At 35.8% G+C, this 16,834-nt stretch overlaps 1 protein-coding gene across 1 annotated transcript in view; it reads right to left on the bottom strand.

Annotated features, from left to right (window-relative positions):
• The window catches only part of PACRG (parkin coregulated), a 544,435-nt gene that overhangs the window by 227,013 nt on the left and 300,588 nt on the right, over positions 1 to 16,834 (bottom strand). The window lies entirely within an intron of this gene.

Below are 16,834 nucleotides of genomic sequence, written 5' to 3'. Positions count from 1 at the left end.
AACACTACTCTATAATTTTGAATATCATGTTAACAAAAAGTTTTTGAAAATTTAATACTCAGTATGGAAACAGGTCTGGGAAAAGAGGCACTCTCCTAGGTACCATATTGTAAACCATCACAATCATTCTATAGCAACATGCATGCAACACTTGACCCAGCAATTTTACTTCTGGGCATTTAGTCAAAGGAAGTATGCAGCTGTGCAGAAAGAGTTATAGGATAGGATGTATCTATAGTATTATTTATAATTAGAAACCATCTAAATGTTCCCCAAAACACACTGGCTTATTTAAGTAAAATCTGGTATACCTATAAAATGGAAAATTATAGCTATTAAAGTCATATAATAGAAAATATTTTTAAAATAGGAAAATGTTTATAAGATACAGGTGAGTAAAGAAGAAGGTTATAAAGTGTATTTTCACTCTGCTCTCATTTTGAAAATAGAATGTAAACACAGTAAATACTGGAGATTTATAAGCTCAGATACAATAGAGACTATTTTATCCATTGGCATATATAGACACTGGATTTTATTCTATTAAAAATACCTTTTTTTTACACTGCTTTTTAAAAAAAAATCAATGTACCTTCCATATTTCCCTAAAATATTATTCTTCATGATTATAATTTATATGTTTTAATGTAGCAGAATTCTGGTCCTGCCTCCTTATTCTTTCTCAATATTTCCTTGATTATTCTTAACTATTTACATTTTGAGAGAAAATTTAGAATAATTCAGTCAGGTTAAAAAGTATGCTTGGCACTTTGATAAAATTTCCAATAAATTTAGAGAGTAATTTGGGGGAAATGGCCATCTTTCCAGTTAGGAACATGTATCTCTTCAACTGTTCTTGTTTTTTATTAAACTCCTCGGAAAAGCTTTATAGTATTTTTCAAGTAGATTCTGTATACTTTTGTTAGGTTTACTAGTGTTTGAATCGTTTTTATTTATTTTGATACCTTAAATGATATATTTTTCAATTTACTGTGTAAAATATATATAATATAAAATGTTATTTAACCATTTTTAAGTGTACAGTTCAGTGGCATTAGTTACATTCACAGTACTGTACAATTATCACCACTATTTCCAAAATTTTCCACCACACAAAACAGAAACTCTATACCTCTTTTAAAAAAACCCTCCCCACTCACTTCCTCTTGAGCCCTTGGTAACCTCTAATCTACATTCTGTTTCTATGAATTTGCCTATTATATAGATGTCTTAAAGTATTTTAAGTATTATTTTTTCTGACGTTGAAATATTTAATTAATAATTGAGATTGCTGCATCCAGTATCATGTTAGTCGAATTAGATTGAAATGAATATAAATTTTGCTAGTCAAGGGGCACTAACCATACACATTTTTAGTTTTCTGAATATAATGAATTCAAAATATGTTTTCAAACCAAATTTAGGTTTCAAAATTGTAGAAATTATTCTCCTTCCAAAACAGAACTCAATTGCTATACAAATAAATATGATGTGGTCTAAGTTCTCAATTAAAGTATCAGAGACTTAGCTTAGCTATTATATACATGGAGTAAGCCTATCATAATTGTTACCATTTTTCTTCAATTCGCTGTTCTCCAATAAGTGTTATATTTAAAAAAGCATCATTTTTCTCTCATCTCATACAGAAAGGAATTATCTTTATGCAAAATTCAGACTTTTCCATCAAAGCTTTGTTATTACAAGTGGTTAACTTTTCCTGTTTTTTGATAGACAAGAATATATTCTGACCTTAGGACCATAGAATGCAACTTAATATTCATTAAACACTTAAAGATAGATACACAGTTAATATTATTTGCTTAAATAAAAAAAAGTATTCAGTTATCAAAATGGTCTCAACATTATAGTCAGTAGCATGATCTATTTAGTACTCACAACTCTCTAGACATAAAGGAACCTGAAGAACAATGTCATTCAACACACTCTTCTTCAATCTTGTTGCAACCAAGGTTGGGCCTGTTTTTGCTCTCATACATACTGAAGCCTCTAAGAGTAACTGAGAGTAAACTTATCAGTACCCTGCTTTGTCAGAAAGCAGAGGAGGATTTGTCTCTTTAGAGCACCCTGCTCCCCTGTCCCTACACTACTGGCTCAGTTCAGCTTGAAGGAGCTGGGTGACAGATGGAATGATGAGCAAAGGAAGCAGTTAGCCAGCCTTGGTGCCATTCTCAGAGTAAAACCAAGTGACAATGTACTGTGACAAGCAGGCACTGCTTCTAAAAATTACGGCTATGTTTCTTCCTCTGGTTGAGAAAAGGTGTCTAAGTTTGCTCCAGCTTTAAGATAACAGAAGTAGTGGACTATGAAGAAGGATACAGTACACAGAGCCTTTTCACAAAACAAGAAAGTTGAGAGCTGTGCTACAAAATAGAAGATGGGTAAATACATCACTTTCCAAAAAGAAGCTGCCCTTTCCTCCCCAAAGAAGGAATTTGAAAAACTACACACTGCTAAGCTTGACATCAATATCTGGTAAAATTCTAGGACTGATTATTTAAGCAAGTGATTTGAGAGCTCCTAGGACAACAGCGTGATTTCTAGGAGCCAGAGTGAGCTTTTTGGAATGTCAGGCCAGGCTTACCTCATGCATTCTAATAAGTTTACTCATAAAAGAGATCACAAACAGACTATATTGCAAGGCATCTGGCAAGAACTCTCTTGTAGGCAAGATACAGAAATGGTTGAAGAGTTAGGCTTTTTCTTTTTTCCTTACTGTGTGAATAACTGAATTTCAGTAATATGCCTTGTTGGTTTGGTATCGACCTGCAGAGTCCTTACTGGAATACTGCAGTGGTCCATACTTGACCTAGTCCAGTTTCCATCTAACATTTTTATTGTAACTTGGATGAAAGTTATAAAATCCAAATCTATCAATTTTTTGATGACCCAAAGTTGGGAAGTCTGTAAAGACACGGCCATGAAGGAACACCAAGGAGGTAAAAATAATAATTTACTATTATTATCACCTTGATTTGGCACTGTGCTAAACTTCCTACCTGTATGATCTGTCAGTCCTTACATAATGCCTGGGCAGTTGGTTTTATAATCCCCTGGGAAAGAGGAAATAATTAATTTACCAAAACCACACAGCTAGTTAATGACCAGCTGTGGTCTGGTTTGCATGAGCCCAAGGCCTGTGCTCATTATGGTTAGACCCCACTTCTTCCCAGCATCCCACCAAATCCCAGTGGACAACAGGGCCAGACTTGGAGCCTGCTCAGGAGGAATGGTGAGTGCTGCACAGTGAACACAGGTTCTAGGGTGGACTTTGAGCAAAACAGACACCTGTTGGGACCTGAGCTTAAGTGGTTTGTTCTTGGGGAACAAGTCTTCATGATGAAGCTGGGTTTCCTGGCATCTTCTGGAAAAGCAAGCAACACTCTGCAGTAGTGTTATTCCTTGACTAGAGTTCAGCTCTCATGTGGAAGGAGGAAGTTAACAATAGGAGATTTTAGCCTGGGCGTCCAAAATCTGTTGTCATAATCCAGACAGAGAATGATGATGATGGTGATGATGATGATAATGATGATAAAATTTATCACCCACTACATCCTCTGCTAAGAGCTTGAAATGTATTATCTCATTTAATCACTATACTAACCATAAGTTGGGTGCCATTCTCATCTCAGTTTTATAAATTGAGCCCCAAAGTGATTAACTTGTCTGATAGCTGGTATGTGGCAGAGTTAGAATTTTGACCAGATAGTCTGACTTCAGAGCCCTTGTTCTGAATTACCACAGTATACAGGAAGAATGATAGAATTTGTTTCTTTATTTGAGAATGGGAAAGGGACAGCCAATATGTGGTGAACTCAGTTTGAAAATGCAACAATGCTATTGTTAGCTCTTTCTCTCTTTTATTCTATTGTGTTTTTCTGGCATGGACAGCTATAATCTCCATTCTCATCATTTTTATTTTGGATCTCTCTGAGTCATTTTCCCTATTCATACAGGGATAGGCCTGATTTTTATTCACCCTCACAGGTCCAGAAGGAATTTTTCCTCTGGCAAGTGACCAGGTAACTGTTTAAATACTTCTGAGAACGTCTAGTCTCTGACTCAGATTGCTATCATCTTGCATCCACTGACACATTATTTATGTATACGCCATCATGTAGAGGGACAGCAGTTTTTACATTATGACTTTCTTTACTAGGGAATTAAAGGTAGTAGGCAATTGACAGATTGAGTGTGAGAGAAATGGACAGAGAGGAAAGGAGGAAGAGCAGCCTCCGTCAGGTAGCTGGATTGTACAGCCCCACCTGGCGAGGACTGCTCACATTCAACAGGACACTTATTAAGAACCTGCTTATCACCTGACCTGGGCATCTCTACGCGACCTCACTTAATGATCACAGCAACTATCTGGGGTATGTATTAATTCCCTTGCTTTGGAGATGAGGACTGACCTCCCCAACTCAAGGAGATAGACTAACTTATACAAAATAGTAGAGCCAGCACTAGAACCCAGAAACCAGGTCCGTGGCTTCTCCAGTGGCCACACTAATCCTCAGAGAGGACAGAGAAACATGGTCTTTAGCACCACCTACTGAAGCTTCCTCAGAAAATGGATGTTTCAAGCTTTAAGATTCCAGATTCCATTGACCTCAATAGCTATGAATTCTCATTTGGGAATATCAATTGGTCAGGAGGGGTTAAGTTTGCTGTAGTAATAGACTAAGCCTAAAATCTAAGTGGCTTCACACAGAAAAGGACCATTTCTCATTCATAGTAGATACCCAGTTCATGTCAACATGGGGGTGAGGAGGAGAGAGGACTGTGCACTGGCTCTGAAATGCTTGGTTTGAAGGGAATGCACATCTCGTTTCTTCCATTCACAGCCCGTCGGCAGAGTTAGTCCCGTGGTCTGCATAACTGCATAACTGAGAAATGCTAAGGAGGTGATAGATGTTTGGTGTGCAGTAAATGTCTCTGCTATGGAATTCACTGTGTTTTGAGAAGCTACCTCTTTTCACTTCCACTAACGTGTACTATGGGTAGGTTACATGATCTGGGTTAATTGAGTCAGTGCGTTCCATCCCCCTTGGCCATAGTTCTAAGCTGGTACATGTGGTACAATCACAGTGCACCTCTGATTTTTATTTTTTCTGGAAATTAAAGGACAATGGCACTTGTGCTTTTCTACAGGTATAAATAAGTAAGTATGTGGTTCCAGGATTGGAGCATCCTGAGGCCAAAAATGGAGCCAGCTTTAAGATGACCATGCATAAAACAGAACAAGAGTGACATTGGCAAGCCACCAGATTAAATCAAGCCTGAAATGAGGCCCTGGATTGTTCAGTTATGTGAATTATTAAGCAAACCTAATTCTTTATGAAGCTTTGAATTAGTTTTGTTTTTCTGTCTTGTAACCAAAATAATCCTAAGTAATATACGAATTTTTTCCATATTTTTAGAACAAATAATATGTTTTCTTCTTAAATTAAAAATTATTACTTTTTAACACCTTTAAAATAATTTACCTGGAAAATTTCAAGTGATATAAGTAAAATTATCAGATCATAAAGAAAAATGCAGTTCAATTGGACTTGTTCCCTTCTAATTAAATAGAATTCTCAAAACAATTTTTATATCGTGATACAGATTCTCATATTTTATTCTTACTTGGTATATTTTTTTCCACTGGGAATTCTTTAAAAATACCATTTTGCTTTTGTAAATGCTATTGTTTAAATTGCTTCAGCTGTGTCTGTGCATGTTTGTCCTTTATAGCTGGGTGACCTCAACTCATTAGAGCTCTCCTAATGAGGCCACTGTTTTATGACCTATTTGTAGATCAGTGATATTTATTTCTGAAATTCTTTAGCCAGGTCACCTTGCCTCCTAGTAGGCCATCTCACAAATGTATGTTACTGCTCATAAACAAAAAGAGTCACACGAGAGAATGTAGATGAATAAACAATTACTTTCACTACTTAAATAATTTCTCCAATAAATGTAAAACATTATATCATTATACGCTTTATTTGCTGTTTCATATTAGAGATTCTTACAAGGTAGTTTTTATATAACATGCAGTCCAGTGGCAAGCCTAAATGGCCACTTCACACTTTTGATCATGACACCTATACAAATTTCAGTATGGATAGCAGCTATGTACCTGATTAAATAAATTATGCAAATATTTTGATGCATCTAATGTGTGATAGCCAGTACATTAGATGCTGTGGGGACATATCACTTTCTAACATTATATTCTAAGTGATGTAAGAGAGAAAAATTCAAAGTTCTGTGGGAATAGGAAGGCAGAGTGGGGAGAGGACTGAAGTTGAGGGTAGGGAGGGAGACGGCAATCAGAAGAGGCTCTCCAGGACAATTCCTATTGGAAGTGGGTTTTGAAGGTTCCTTAACGTTTAGGCATTTGAGGATGTGTGAGAATGGGTATGCCCTGAAGAGCAAAGATAGAAAAGGGCAAGACAAGTTCTATAGCACAATCGGTTTGGCTAGAGCATTGGGTGCATGAGGGGAAATAGTAAGATATTAAGTCAGAAACATAATTTGCGCCAGATATTTAATGGGAATCTTTGAATGCCATGCCAAAGAATGGAAAGTAGGCAGAAGCTGGATGGGAATCTGTCCTTGCAAGATGGAAGTGTACTAGGTAAGATTTGGAGTTGAAAATGTTTTGCCTCCAAAAACTAAGGTGTGTGTCCTGAGGCAGAAGGAAGTAGAAGGTATATTTAATTGAGGTATCAGAGAACAGAGTTTTGGGCTGGCAGAGTATGTAAAAAATTAGAGGGGGGGATCCTGGAAGGTAGAGACCCACAGATGAGGTAAACAAAAAACCTGCAATAAAACTCTACCTTAGCTGATCTCTAAGGATTACACACATGAGAGAGATCTCAGTAGGCCCAGATGATAAGCAGAGGCTGGAAGGTGAAAGAACTGAAGATGAAAGAACTTAGCCTCCTGTTCACCACAGGGGAGACAAAGTTTAGAGTTTGTGTTTAGCAGGTTAACTATCCATTAGAATTAGAACTGATACTCTTCAAAAGAATATAACAGAATCCAGAGACTCTATGATATATTAGTCATAATGTCCATGGTAGGATTATACATTCTGCCCCCTAAGCAACTATAGTTAACAGGACACCCCACCTCCCCCATTAACCTGCAATAGGTGTGTAGCAGATATGAGAAACAGAACTTTTTAAAGTCACTATTGTTTTAAGCTTTTGATTTTGGAGATTGGTTGTTCTTTCAATATAACCTAGCCTGCTCTGATTGAAAAAAAATTCCTTTTATCATATTAAGAGAACTCCTTCTATCCTTAGTTTGTTTTAAAAATAGAAATGGGTGTTTGAATTTTATCAAATGCTTTTTACCATCATTTGAGATGATCACCTGATTTTTACTCCTTAATACACAAATGTAAATGGCATTAACTGATTTTTCTTATGTTAAGCCAATATTATCTTCCTGAAATAAAACGAAATTTGTCATGAGAAATTATCATTTTTATATATCAATGGATTCAGTTTGCTAGTAATTTTGTTCAGAAATTTTTCATTGATATTCATGAATGAGATTGACCTGGAAGATTTCTTCTTGTAATTTCTTGTAATGTCCTTGTTGGTATCAAGTTTATGTTGCACCATAAAATGAGTTGGAGTCTATATTCCCTATTTTCATTGACTGAGAAAATCTGTGCAAGATTTACATTATTTTTTCCTTAAGTCTTTGGCACAACTAACCAGTGAGGCTATGTGAGCCTTGAGTTATCTCCGTATGAGGAATTTTAATTACTAACTTAATTTCTTCACTTATTATACTACTGTTTGTACTTTAACTTATTTTCTATTTCTCTGGTGTCAATTTTGTACATTATATATTCCAAAAATTTGGCCATTTCATTGAAATTTCAATGTTTTAGGGATAAAGTTGTTTATAATATCCTATCAAGATATCCTATCAATGTCTGTAGGGTCTGTATAACATTTCCTTTTCCATTTCTGATATTGGTTATTTTTGTCTTTCATTTTTTTCATTTTTTTTTTTTTTTTTTTTTTTTTTTGTTACGCGGGCCTCTCACTGTTGTGGCCTCTCCCCTTGCGGAGCACAGGCTCCGGACGCACAGGCTCAGCGGCCATGGCTCACGGGCCCAGCCGCTCCGCGGCATGTGGGATCTTCCCGGACCGGGGCACGAACCCGTGTCCCCTGCATCGGCAGGCGGACTCTCAACCACTGCGCCACCAGGGAAGCCCCTCATTTTTTATTTATAAGCTTTTACAAATGTTTATCAATTTTATTAATCACTTCAAGAAACCAAACAACGTTTGGCTTTTGCTGCTCTCACTTTCATGGCTGTTTTCTATTTTTATTTTATTTTGCTTTTATACTAATAATTTATTCTTCCTTTGACTTTCTTTTACTGTTCTTCCTGTCATTTATTGAGATGGATACTTCATTTACTATTTTTCCCTTTTTTTTTTGATACCATGTTTAAGGCTACATATTTTCTTCTAAACACTGCTTTACCATGTCATATGTGATAAATATTTTAATGTAATTTTTTGTAATATTTTTATGTAATATATTTGGTAAGTTTTTAATATGTAATTTATGTGATATTTTCATTATTGTGCAGTTAAAATACTTTATAATTTCATTAGAATTTCTTATTTGACCCATGGGGTATGTAAAAGTATATGTCAATTTCAAAATATATGGGAATGTTTTAGTCATTGCTTTAAAAAATTGATTTCTAACATAAATTGCATCTTAGTTGCACAACATACTTTGTATGAATTCCATGCTTCGATATTTTTTGAGACTTGTTTTATGGCCTAGGATATAGTTAATTTTTGTAAATATTCTATGTGTGCCTAAAAAAAGTCATTTGCAGTGATAGATGCAGTCCTGAATTTTGTAAAGAAAAGAAGCTCAGGAGATCCAGATATGATTCAAATCTTGATTCTACCATTTGGCAACTGTATGACATGGATGTTTTTCTTAAATTTTACATGCCTCAGTTTTGTCCCCTGTGAAATGAGGATTATAGTAGCTGGATTGAATAATATGATTCCAGGAAAGTGCCTAGCCCACTGAAAACTTCCAAGACATATGGTGGTTTCCTTGTTTTTGTAGTGCAAAACTTTAGCATAATTTTCTGTCTTTGACCTCACAAATTGTGAAAGAGAAAATAATATATAAATTATTTGAAGAACATGATAGAATAAATATATATTAAGATCTATATCATAGAGAGGATTCACTTTCTTTTCAGCCTCCATGATGACAATAACTGAGCATTCCTATAGCCTATTAAGAGCCTCAGTAAATTCCCAAATAAATGTAAACAGAGGAGAAGCCACATTCTTTTGCCACAGAGCAATAAATATAAATAAAATAATCATGAAAACAAAATCTCTAAATATTTGTAAATTTTAATGTATTCTTTTGTTCAAATGAATCATCAAAACTATAAATACAAACTATAATATAGTGACAAGGAGAAACATACATATAAAAATAAATGGAATTAATTCAAATTTGCACACAGAAGCAAAGTCATAGCTTTACGTGCTGTGATTACCAAAAGAGAAACAATAAAAATAAAAGTAATATGCTTTTAATGTAAAATGATACAAAAGCAAAACAAACCAAAAACTTAAGGAAAACAGATAAACCAACTGCCTTGAAGAAGGTGTGATATATATATATACATGTGTGTATACAATATATATACACACAGTATATATATATATACACACACACACAATGGAATATTACTCAGCCATAAAAAGAATAAAATTCTGCCATTTGCAACAACATGGACATAGATGGTATTATGCTTAGTGAAATAAGTCAGCAAAAGACATACTGTATATTATCACTTATAAGTGGAATCTAAAAAATAAAACAAAAGAATGAATGTAACAAAACAGAAACAGACTCACAGATATAGAGGACAAACTAGTGGCTACCAATGGGGAGAGTGAAGGGGGAGGGGCCAGATAGAGGTATTTGATTAAGAGGTACAAACTACTATGTATAAAATAAATAAGCTACAAGGATATAATGTACAGCACAGGGAGTATAGCCAATCTTTTATAACATCTTGAAATGGAGTATAATCTATAAAAATATTGAATCATTATGTTGTACACCTGAAACTAATACAATATTGCAAATCAACTATACTTCAATAAAAATTAAAAATTTATAAACCATAAAGTTGAGTAGAAATAAGGTGAGACTTTTAAAAAATACTAAACATAAAATACAGAAACCACTGGCTGACAATAAATTAGAGAGAAAATATAAATGCATAATATTATCCCCATTTTATAGAGCAGGCAGCAGTGTAACATGGAGTAAAGCAACTTGCCTCAGATCATGTGGCAAATAAACAGTGCAGCCAGGATTAGAAGGTGAGCAGTCTGATTCCATAGTCTATGCTCACAACTAGTACACTAGTACACTATCCTGTTGATCTATATGCAGGATTGGGAAAGTCTTAAAATCTAGTAAAGAGGAAGGTAATTGTTACTGAATGAGGGAAGGAAGGATATAATGAGTCAGAAAGCAAAAAGCAAATACACAAACACCCAAATCCTACAAATCTATAGTAAATATTCATGGAGAGATAAGAGAATGAGCATAATGTGTTCATAAAAGAAGGGAACAAAATACTATTTTAAAAGAACAATGAAATTAAAATAAAATTATGATAATTAACAAATTATTCAATCATATTTTTGGAAGATAATGTCAAGGAAATTTCCCAGGAAGTAGAACTGAGACAGAGTTGGATAATATGAGCAAAAGGATAAAGAAATTCGAGAAACAGCCCACAAGGTGCAATATATTTGTAGCAGGAATTACTGACAGAGAAGTAAGAGAAAATAGAGGGAGAACATTATTAAAGGAATAATACATGAAAAGTTTCTAGTGCTGGAAGACATATGTCTCTAAATTGAAATTTTCCAGGACAATGAATGAAAACACAGCCACATCAAAGCATATCAACATGAAATTTCATATTACCAGTGATAAAGAAGAACCAGAAAGCTTTCAGAGACTGGGGGAAACAAGCCACAGGCAAATGGCTGGAAACTCAACTGGCATCAAGAGTTTCTAAGCAATGTAAGAACCTCGGAGGCAGCAGAGACATGACCTCAAAATTCTGGATGAAAATGATTTTCAGTGGAGCCAAACTAATAAACAGTGTGATGGTAGAATTTTCAGATAAGCAAGGCCTGAAAAATATACCTTTCATGTACTTACAAGAAACTACTGGAAGATGTGCACTTTAAAAATGAGGAAAATAGGACAAACAGCAAAGGAGAAAAAGAGGTCAAACATGAAAGATGAGTAAGGAGAAGTAGCAGAAAGATGGAGGGTGCAAGGGGTATCTCCAGGAACAGAAAGAAAATTGATGAGTTGTCCGATGCTCTGAACATCTGGAAAATAATATTCATTTGCTAGATCCTGAAATATTTGAAAAGAAATGGTAAGTATATACGAAACAAGCAAATAAAATGAGAGGCAATTTTCAATGCTAAGAAAAACAAGTTGCCTAAGAAAGAAATGCAATCATAGTAATTGTGTGATTTGCAGTGAACAGTATTTATGTCATCACAATAGTGTAACAACTGATTATTGATTTATCCAAAACTGTATACAACTATTTTGGAAGGGTGGAGTGGGAAAGAAGGCAAGTTTGGGTAAGAGAGCCAGATTCTTACCATTTCTCAGTGACTGGCAGCTCTCATCAGAACCATATTGTTGGGAACGATCAGTGGGAACAACCTCTCAAAGAAGTTTCCACACCAAAGCTTTTTTCTTGTGATTAGTGATTATTTCTCCCATTTATTTGTGATCATCACAGATAATTTAGTTTTCCTTTTGTCATCTCATTAGTTTTCTTTTTTTTTTTTTGCAATCTCCCTTGTCTTTTTTTTTTAAGTTGTTTCCTTATTGACAGTGTTTCAGTTCTCTTTCCCTAGTACTTCATCTGATATACCACCTATTTTAATCTATTAATGGTTACTTTTAAGGCCTAAAAACTGAACCTTACCTTTCTCTAATTAGTCACATTATGAATGAAGCAGTGTCTTTGGGTTTATTACATATAAGAGAAATGATCATTCATCTATTTTCTACCAGCTCATTCCCCACCTTGCTCTCATGCCCAGGATCTTGTGGGAGGGTTTGAGGAGTCCCAGCCTAATCTTGGCCTGGTCACCCTTGTCTTGACCTCGCAGCAGCAGCATTAACTGGGGGCTTCTTAGAAATGCAGCATCTCAGGTCACTTCCTATCTACTGATGTGGAACCTACATTTTACTGGGGTCTGGAGATGATTTGTGTGCACAGTGAAGTTTGGGAATTGGTGCTTTAGACAGCAGGCTGTCGCCTTGGGTTGGTAAACACTATATGTAGATTTTAGGCCCCAAGGTCAGGCAGTGGAGGAAGGACCAGCATCTTATTGTCTCTCAATCAAGAGGTTTACTCTTCTTCTAGAGGCAAAAAATATCAGTGTAGCAGCTGATTGTTGTTCTAAAACATGATGTCATGGTTTGCACTGCACAAAGGGTCATGACAATAACATCTTTATTGTGAACATTTTTATCAATATAAATTGATCCTCTTTACACACATAAAACTTCTTTTCATTAAATTCTACTTTTCTAAAATTGAATAACTACTCCTGTCTTCTTTTTCTTCATTTTCCCCAATATAGCTTTTATTTTTTAAATGTTTAAGTATTATTTTGTTTTTATATATATAGAGAGAGTTTATATTCAGATTTTGTTTTTCACAAACCAATTTGAAAGTTAATTTTCACAGTTGATATATTTGATTTCACATTTTCACCTTATTTTGAGCTTTTGGCTCAGCACTTCCTTGCTGCCTATTCAATTTCATTCTTTTAAAATATAGACTCTATTTTAAATACTTTTATCTTCTCCATTGACTTTGAAGGTTTATACCCAATTTCTCTGAATTATTTTTGCCACATTGCTGCAAAATGATTCTTTGACATTTCTTGCAGTTTTGAAACTCTTTTCCATCAACTATTTACACTTAACTCTAGATTTAGTGGCTCTTAATGCCACTTGCTTTTCAAACTATGACATCCTCATTTGGGGTTCTTATCTTGGCTTTACTCCTTGAGAGTTGGAGCACATCCACAGTAACCCTTTGTATGAAGGGCAGGTGGGCATTATGCTCACTGAGTCTGTGGCTCTTTTCTTCTTCTTCTCCTTCTCTTTCTTCTCCTCCTTCTCCTTCTTCTTTTTTTAAACCAATTTTCATTCAGTTTATTACATCATGTCTTGCTACTCATAAGACAGGGATGAAATGCACATAAGGTGATTCTCCTCCATTTCTCATTGCTGTCTGGAATTTACTCTTAAGAAAAATGTCTTAGCCCCAGTTATTTTTATTTCTTGGTGTGTACCATTTTTTTCCCTGTCCAGATGTTTTTCCTTGTAATGAGCATTTTCTACCTGCAAAATAAGGGATATTTTTCATCTCTGAAAATTTCTTTCAATTCCTTCTGCCATTACCATCATTTCTATTCCTGTTGTTTTGATGATTCCTTTTGGGAACCCCTATAACTTTTAGCTCCTGCTTGTGTCCTATGTTCTCCATTTTATAGTCCTTCCTCACCTCCTTTTTTATTCTTGTCTTTTCTGAGGGAGATTCTTAAGGTGGTGGGCCACATTTACAGTTCCATTTTGTGCAGTTGACTGTCCTCTGTGCCTCTGGGGGGACATTAATCCTGCTCTGACATTTTTAGTTTCCCTTTTCTCAGTCAGCACTGGCTTATTTTCATGTGAGTCTGGTCTCCTCTTGTAAATTTCTGCTTCTGTTTCATAGAGGCTGTATCTTCCTGAATCCTGAGGATGTCAAACACGTTTCTACAAGTTTCTTCTGGATCCTATGCAAAATGTTGTTGAGGTACAGTTTTCCTCTGACTATTCATGATATTCTCTTCCCTGTGTGTAGCAACTTGTTTTGAATGGCCCCGTGTGGCTGGGTTATTGTTATTGTTCTTGCTTTTATGGAGGAAAGAGAGCTCTAAACCCAGAGTCTGCAGGTCACTCTTGGCACCTCCTACCCTCCTGGCTGCTATGGGAATCCCCTTCTGCTTTCGATAGGCAAAGCTTCCAGGGACTTCTTCCTGGGATTGCTCTGCTGGGTTTTGATGGACTTTTGTTCTCCTCACTGGATGGAGTGGACCGAAGTCTAAAATCCACAGTTTGGATTGCTCAGGTGGTCCCTCTCATCTCATCCTCACCTACAACGCTTTGCTGTTGCTCTCAGCAATCAATACTCCATTGCCAACGCTGACTACTTTATACTGGGATTTTTTTGTAGTTTCTGACCCAGAATAACTCAAGAAGGTGGAAATAAGAAAGTGGGAAGGAAGAGGAGGACCTGTAGTGATGCCATAAAGCAACAGAAATGGAACAATGTGTTAAATGTGCACTGTTCCCGTTATTACTCGATGACCCCACTTGGGGTCTTGAGCCAAGGAGAGAAACAGAAAGTAAAGGGTCTTCTTATCTCTTTTTATGTTAGAAATCGTAGAGCCACTGAATGTGTCCATTTATCATTCTAGTATTATCAACCTTTCATTTAGTTGAAATAAACCCCAGATTCCAGAAATAGATAGGCAGGTAATCCCATTCACAGCTCCACAGGGAGTTTATATATTTTGCTTTGCCTTCAGAGATATTAATTATCGATGAATTAGAATTCAAGAAAAGATGTTAAAGAACTGCTAGCTGGTGATGGTGAGGTTAACTTTTGCCCCTGGAATAAGCCAAAATTTTACTAATAGTACCTTCTGAAAATAAGGTACACACAGCTGTTATATGTTATGCCAATTATGTGTATCAGCCCGCTTCTGGATCAACTAGCTCCCTTCCAGAATTCCACCTGAAAAATGTAGTTTATGTATGTAATACTTTTCACACTGTGCTGGAACCGTGCATTATCTTGCATAGTTAATCACTATTCTTTGCTGAGTAAAGTTTGGCTTTCAGTGATGTAGACAGAGCGAGAAGAAGCAAGCTGAGTTAGATTCAGGATCAGTATATAATAGCAGAAGCCCAGGAAGGCAAACTAGGATATCTACCAAGAGAAACTTTCATTGCTTCTGGAACTGTAAATGATCAAATTCATACATAGTTACTATTCCTTGACAGATCATGTTTACTGAATTCTGAATGTTTTCACTCATCAGCAAATGACCTCGAGGATGTGTCCTTAGAACATATCACTTCTCTCTTAACTCATTTAAGTATCTTCCAAATACTTAAATCAAATAAAATTGAAAATCAATCCACCTTGGCCTACAGTACTCTAATGTGGACTGTTTTAATTGTAAAGAGGTATAATCAAAACATGTCTTAGAAATTCTCTTTCTGGCCTTCCGTGTTTTCAGTGTGGCTATGAGGGAGAGACTCCTGAGAAGGCAGGGATCCCCAAATGAACAGTTTTTTGTAAAGAAAAGAACAGACTTCCAGTATTGCTGCTGTTCTGGTGGGTGCAGGAGAAAAGGATAATGTACTCTCCAGATAGTTCCTGGGGAGAATGTTCTGGGCTTTTTTGTTTATCAATAAAACTTGTGCATCATCTTTAGAAAATGTAGCATTTTTACTAGAATTTAACATATTCAAAAATTATGACTTGTTAGAAAGAATAAATCACATTTGGAAAAGGTTTTAATATAACTCAGTATTATATATCCTTCCTGAAGGCCTTTAAAGATTAGCCCTTCACTCAGCTGATGCATGAGGGGAAAGGAAAATTGGTTTTTAATAAAGTCGCTTTTGAAGAGTCATTTTTCTTTCCACATTGCTTTTCACAGCAGGTATCACTGTCCTCTTGTTTGGTTTCACTTTCTACGTCTTGGTGGAAATTGGAAGCGGTCAGTTACATATCTCTTACAGAAATCTCAAAGACATGAGAGAACATTTTAAAGTTGACTCAATTTACATAGTGACGGAAGAACTGCCAAAAATCTAGAACTCTAATGACACTTAATTCAAATCAATAAACTAGTGACCACGGATCAGATTAAGTAATCCAGACTGTGGGAAATGACCCAATGTTGAACTATTTTGTTCTTGTTTTGGCCAAACCATATGGCAAGACTACCTCTGAGACAGTGAGGATGGGGTTCCCCTGTATCCTAGGAGACTAGGCAGGTGTACCGTCAATCATCCTGGCAGTGGTCCAGGTGGTCACAAAGCACCGAGCTGATCTCCCTGTGCTATGCAGCTGCTTCCCACTAGCTATCTATTTTACATTTGGTAGTGTATATATGTCCATGCCACTCTCTCACTTCGTCCCAGCTTACCCTTCCCCCTCCCCATGTCCTCAAGTCCATTCTCTACGTCTGTGTCTTTATTCTTGTCCTGCCCCTAGGTTCTTCAGAACCATTTTTATTTGTTTGTTTTTTAGATTTCATATATATGTGTTAGCATACAGTATTTGTTTTTCTCAGAAACACTTTTAAAGGGGTGCTCTCAGACAACTAGTCTGTAGGGACTCAGGCCAGAATAAATTGGCCACAAAAAGGAAGCACAATCTCATTTTATAGACAAACAGGTAAAGCCAGTGACAGGATTACTCGAGAGACCCCCCCAGATAATCCACTGTAGACAAAAAAGTTCAAGTATTTAATAACATTGATCTTTTCTCCATTCCAGATTTTTTTCTTAAAATTATGAATTCTGCTGCATAAAAGATACTAAATATAATTGTGTTTGTATTGTATATTATACACTTTACTTCTGAATGTACAAATTAATGTTAATGCTTATGTCTTTA

The sequence above is a fragment of the Mesoplodon bidens genome, assembly GCF_964165515.1.
Source record: "Mesoplodon bidens genome assembly, chromosome: 12".
NCBI lineage: Eukaryota > Metazoa > Chordata > Mammalia > Artiodactyla > Ziphiidae > Mesoplodon > Mesoplodon bidens.
This window is presented reverse-complemented; position numbering and strand designations above follow the sequence as displayed.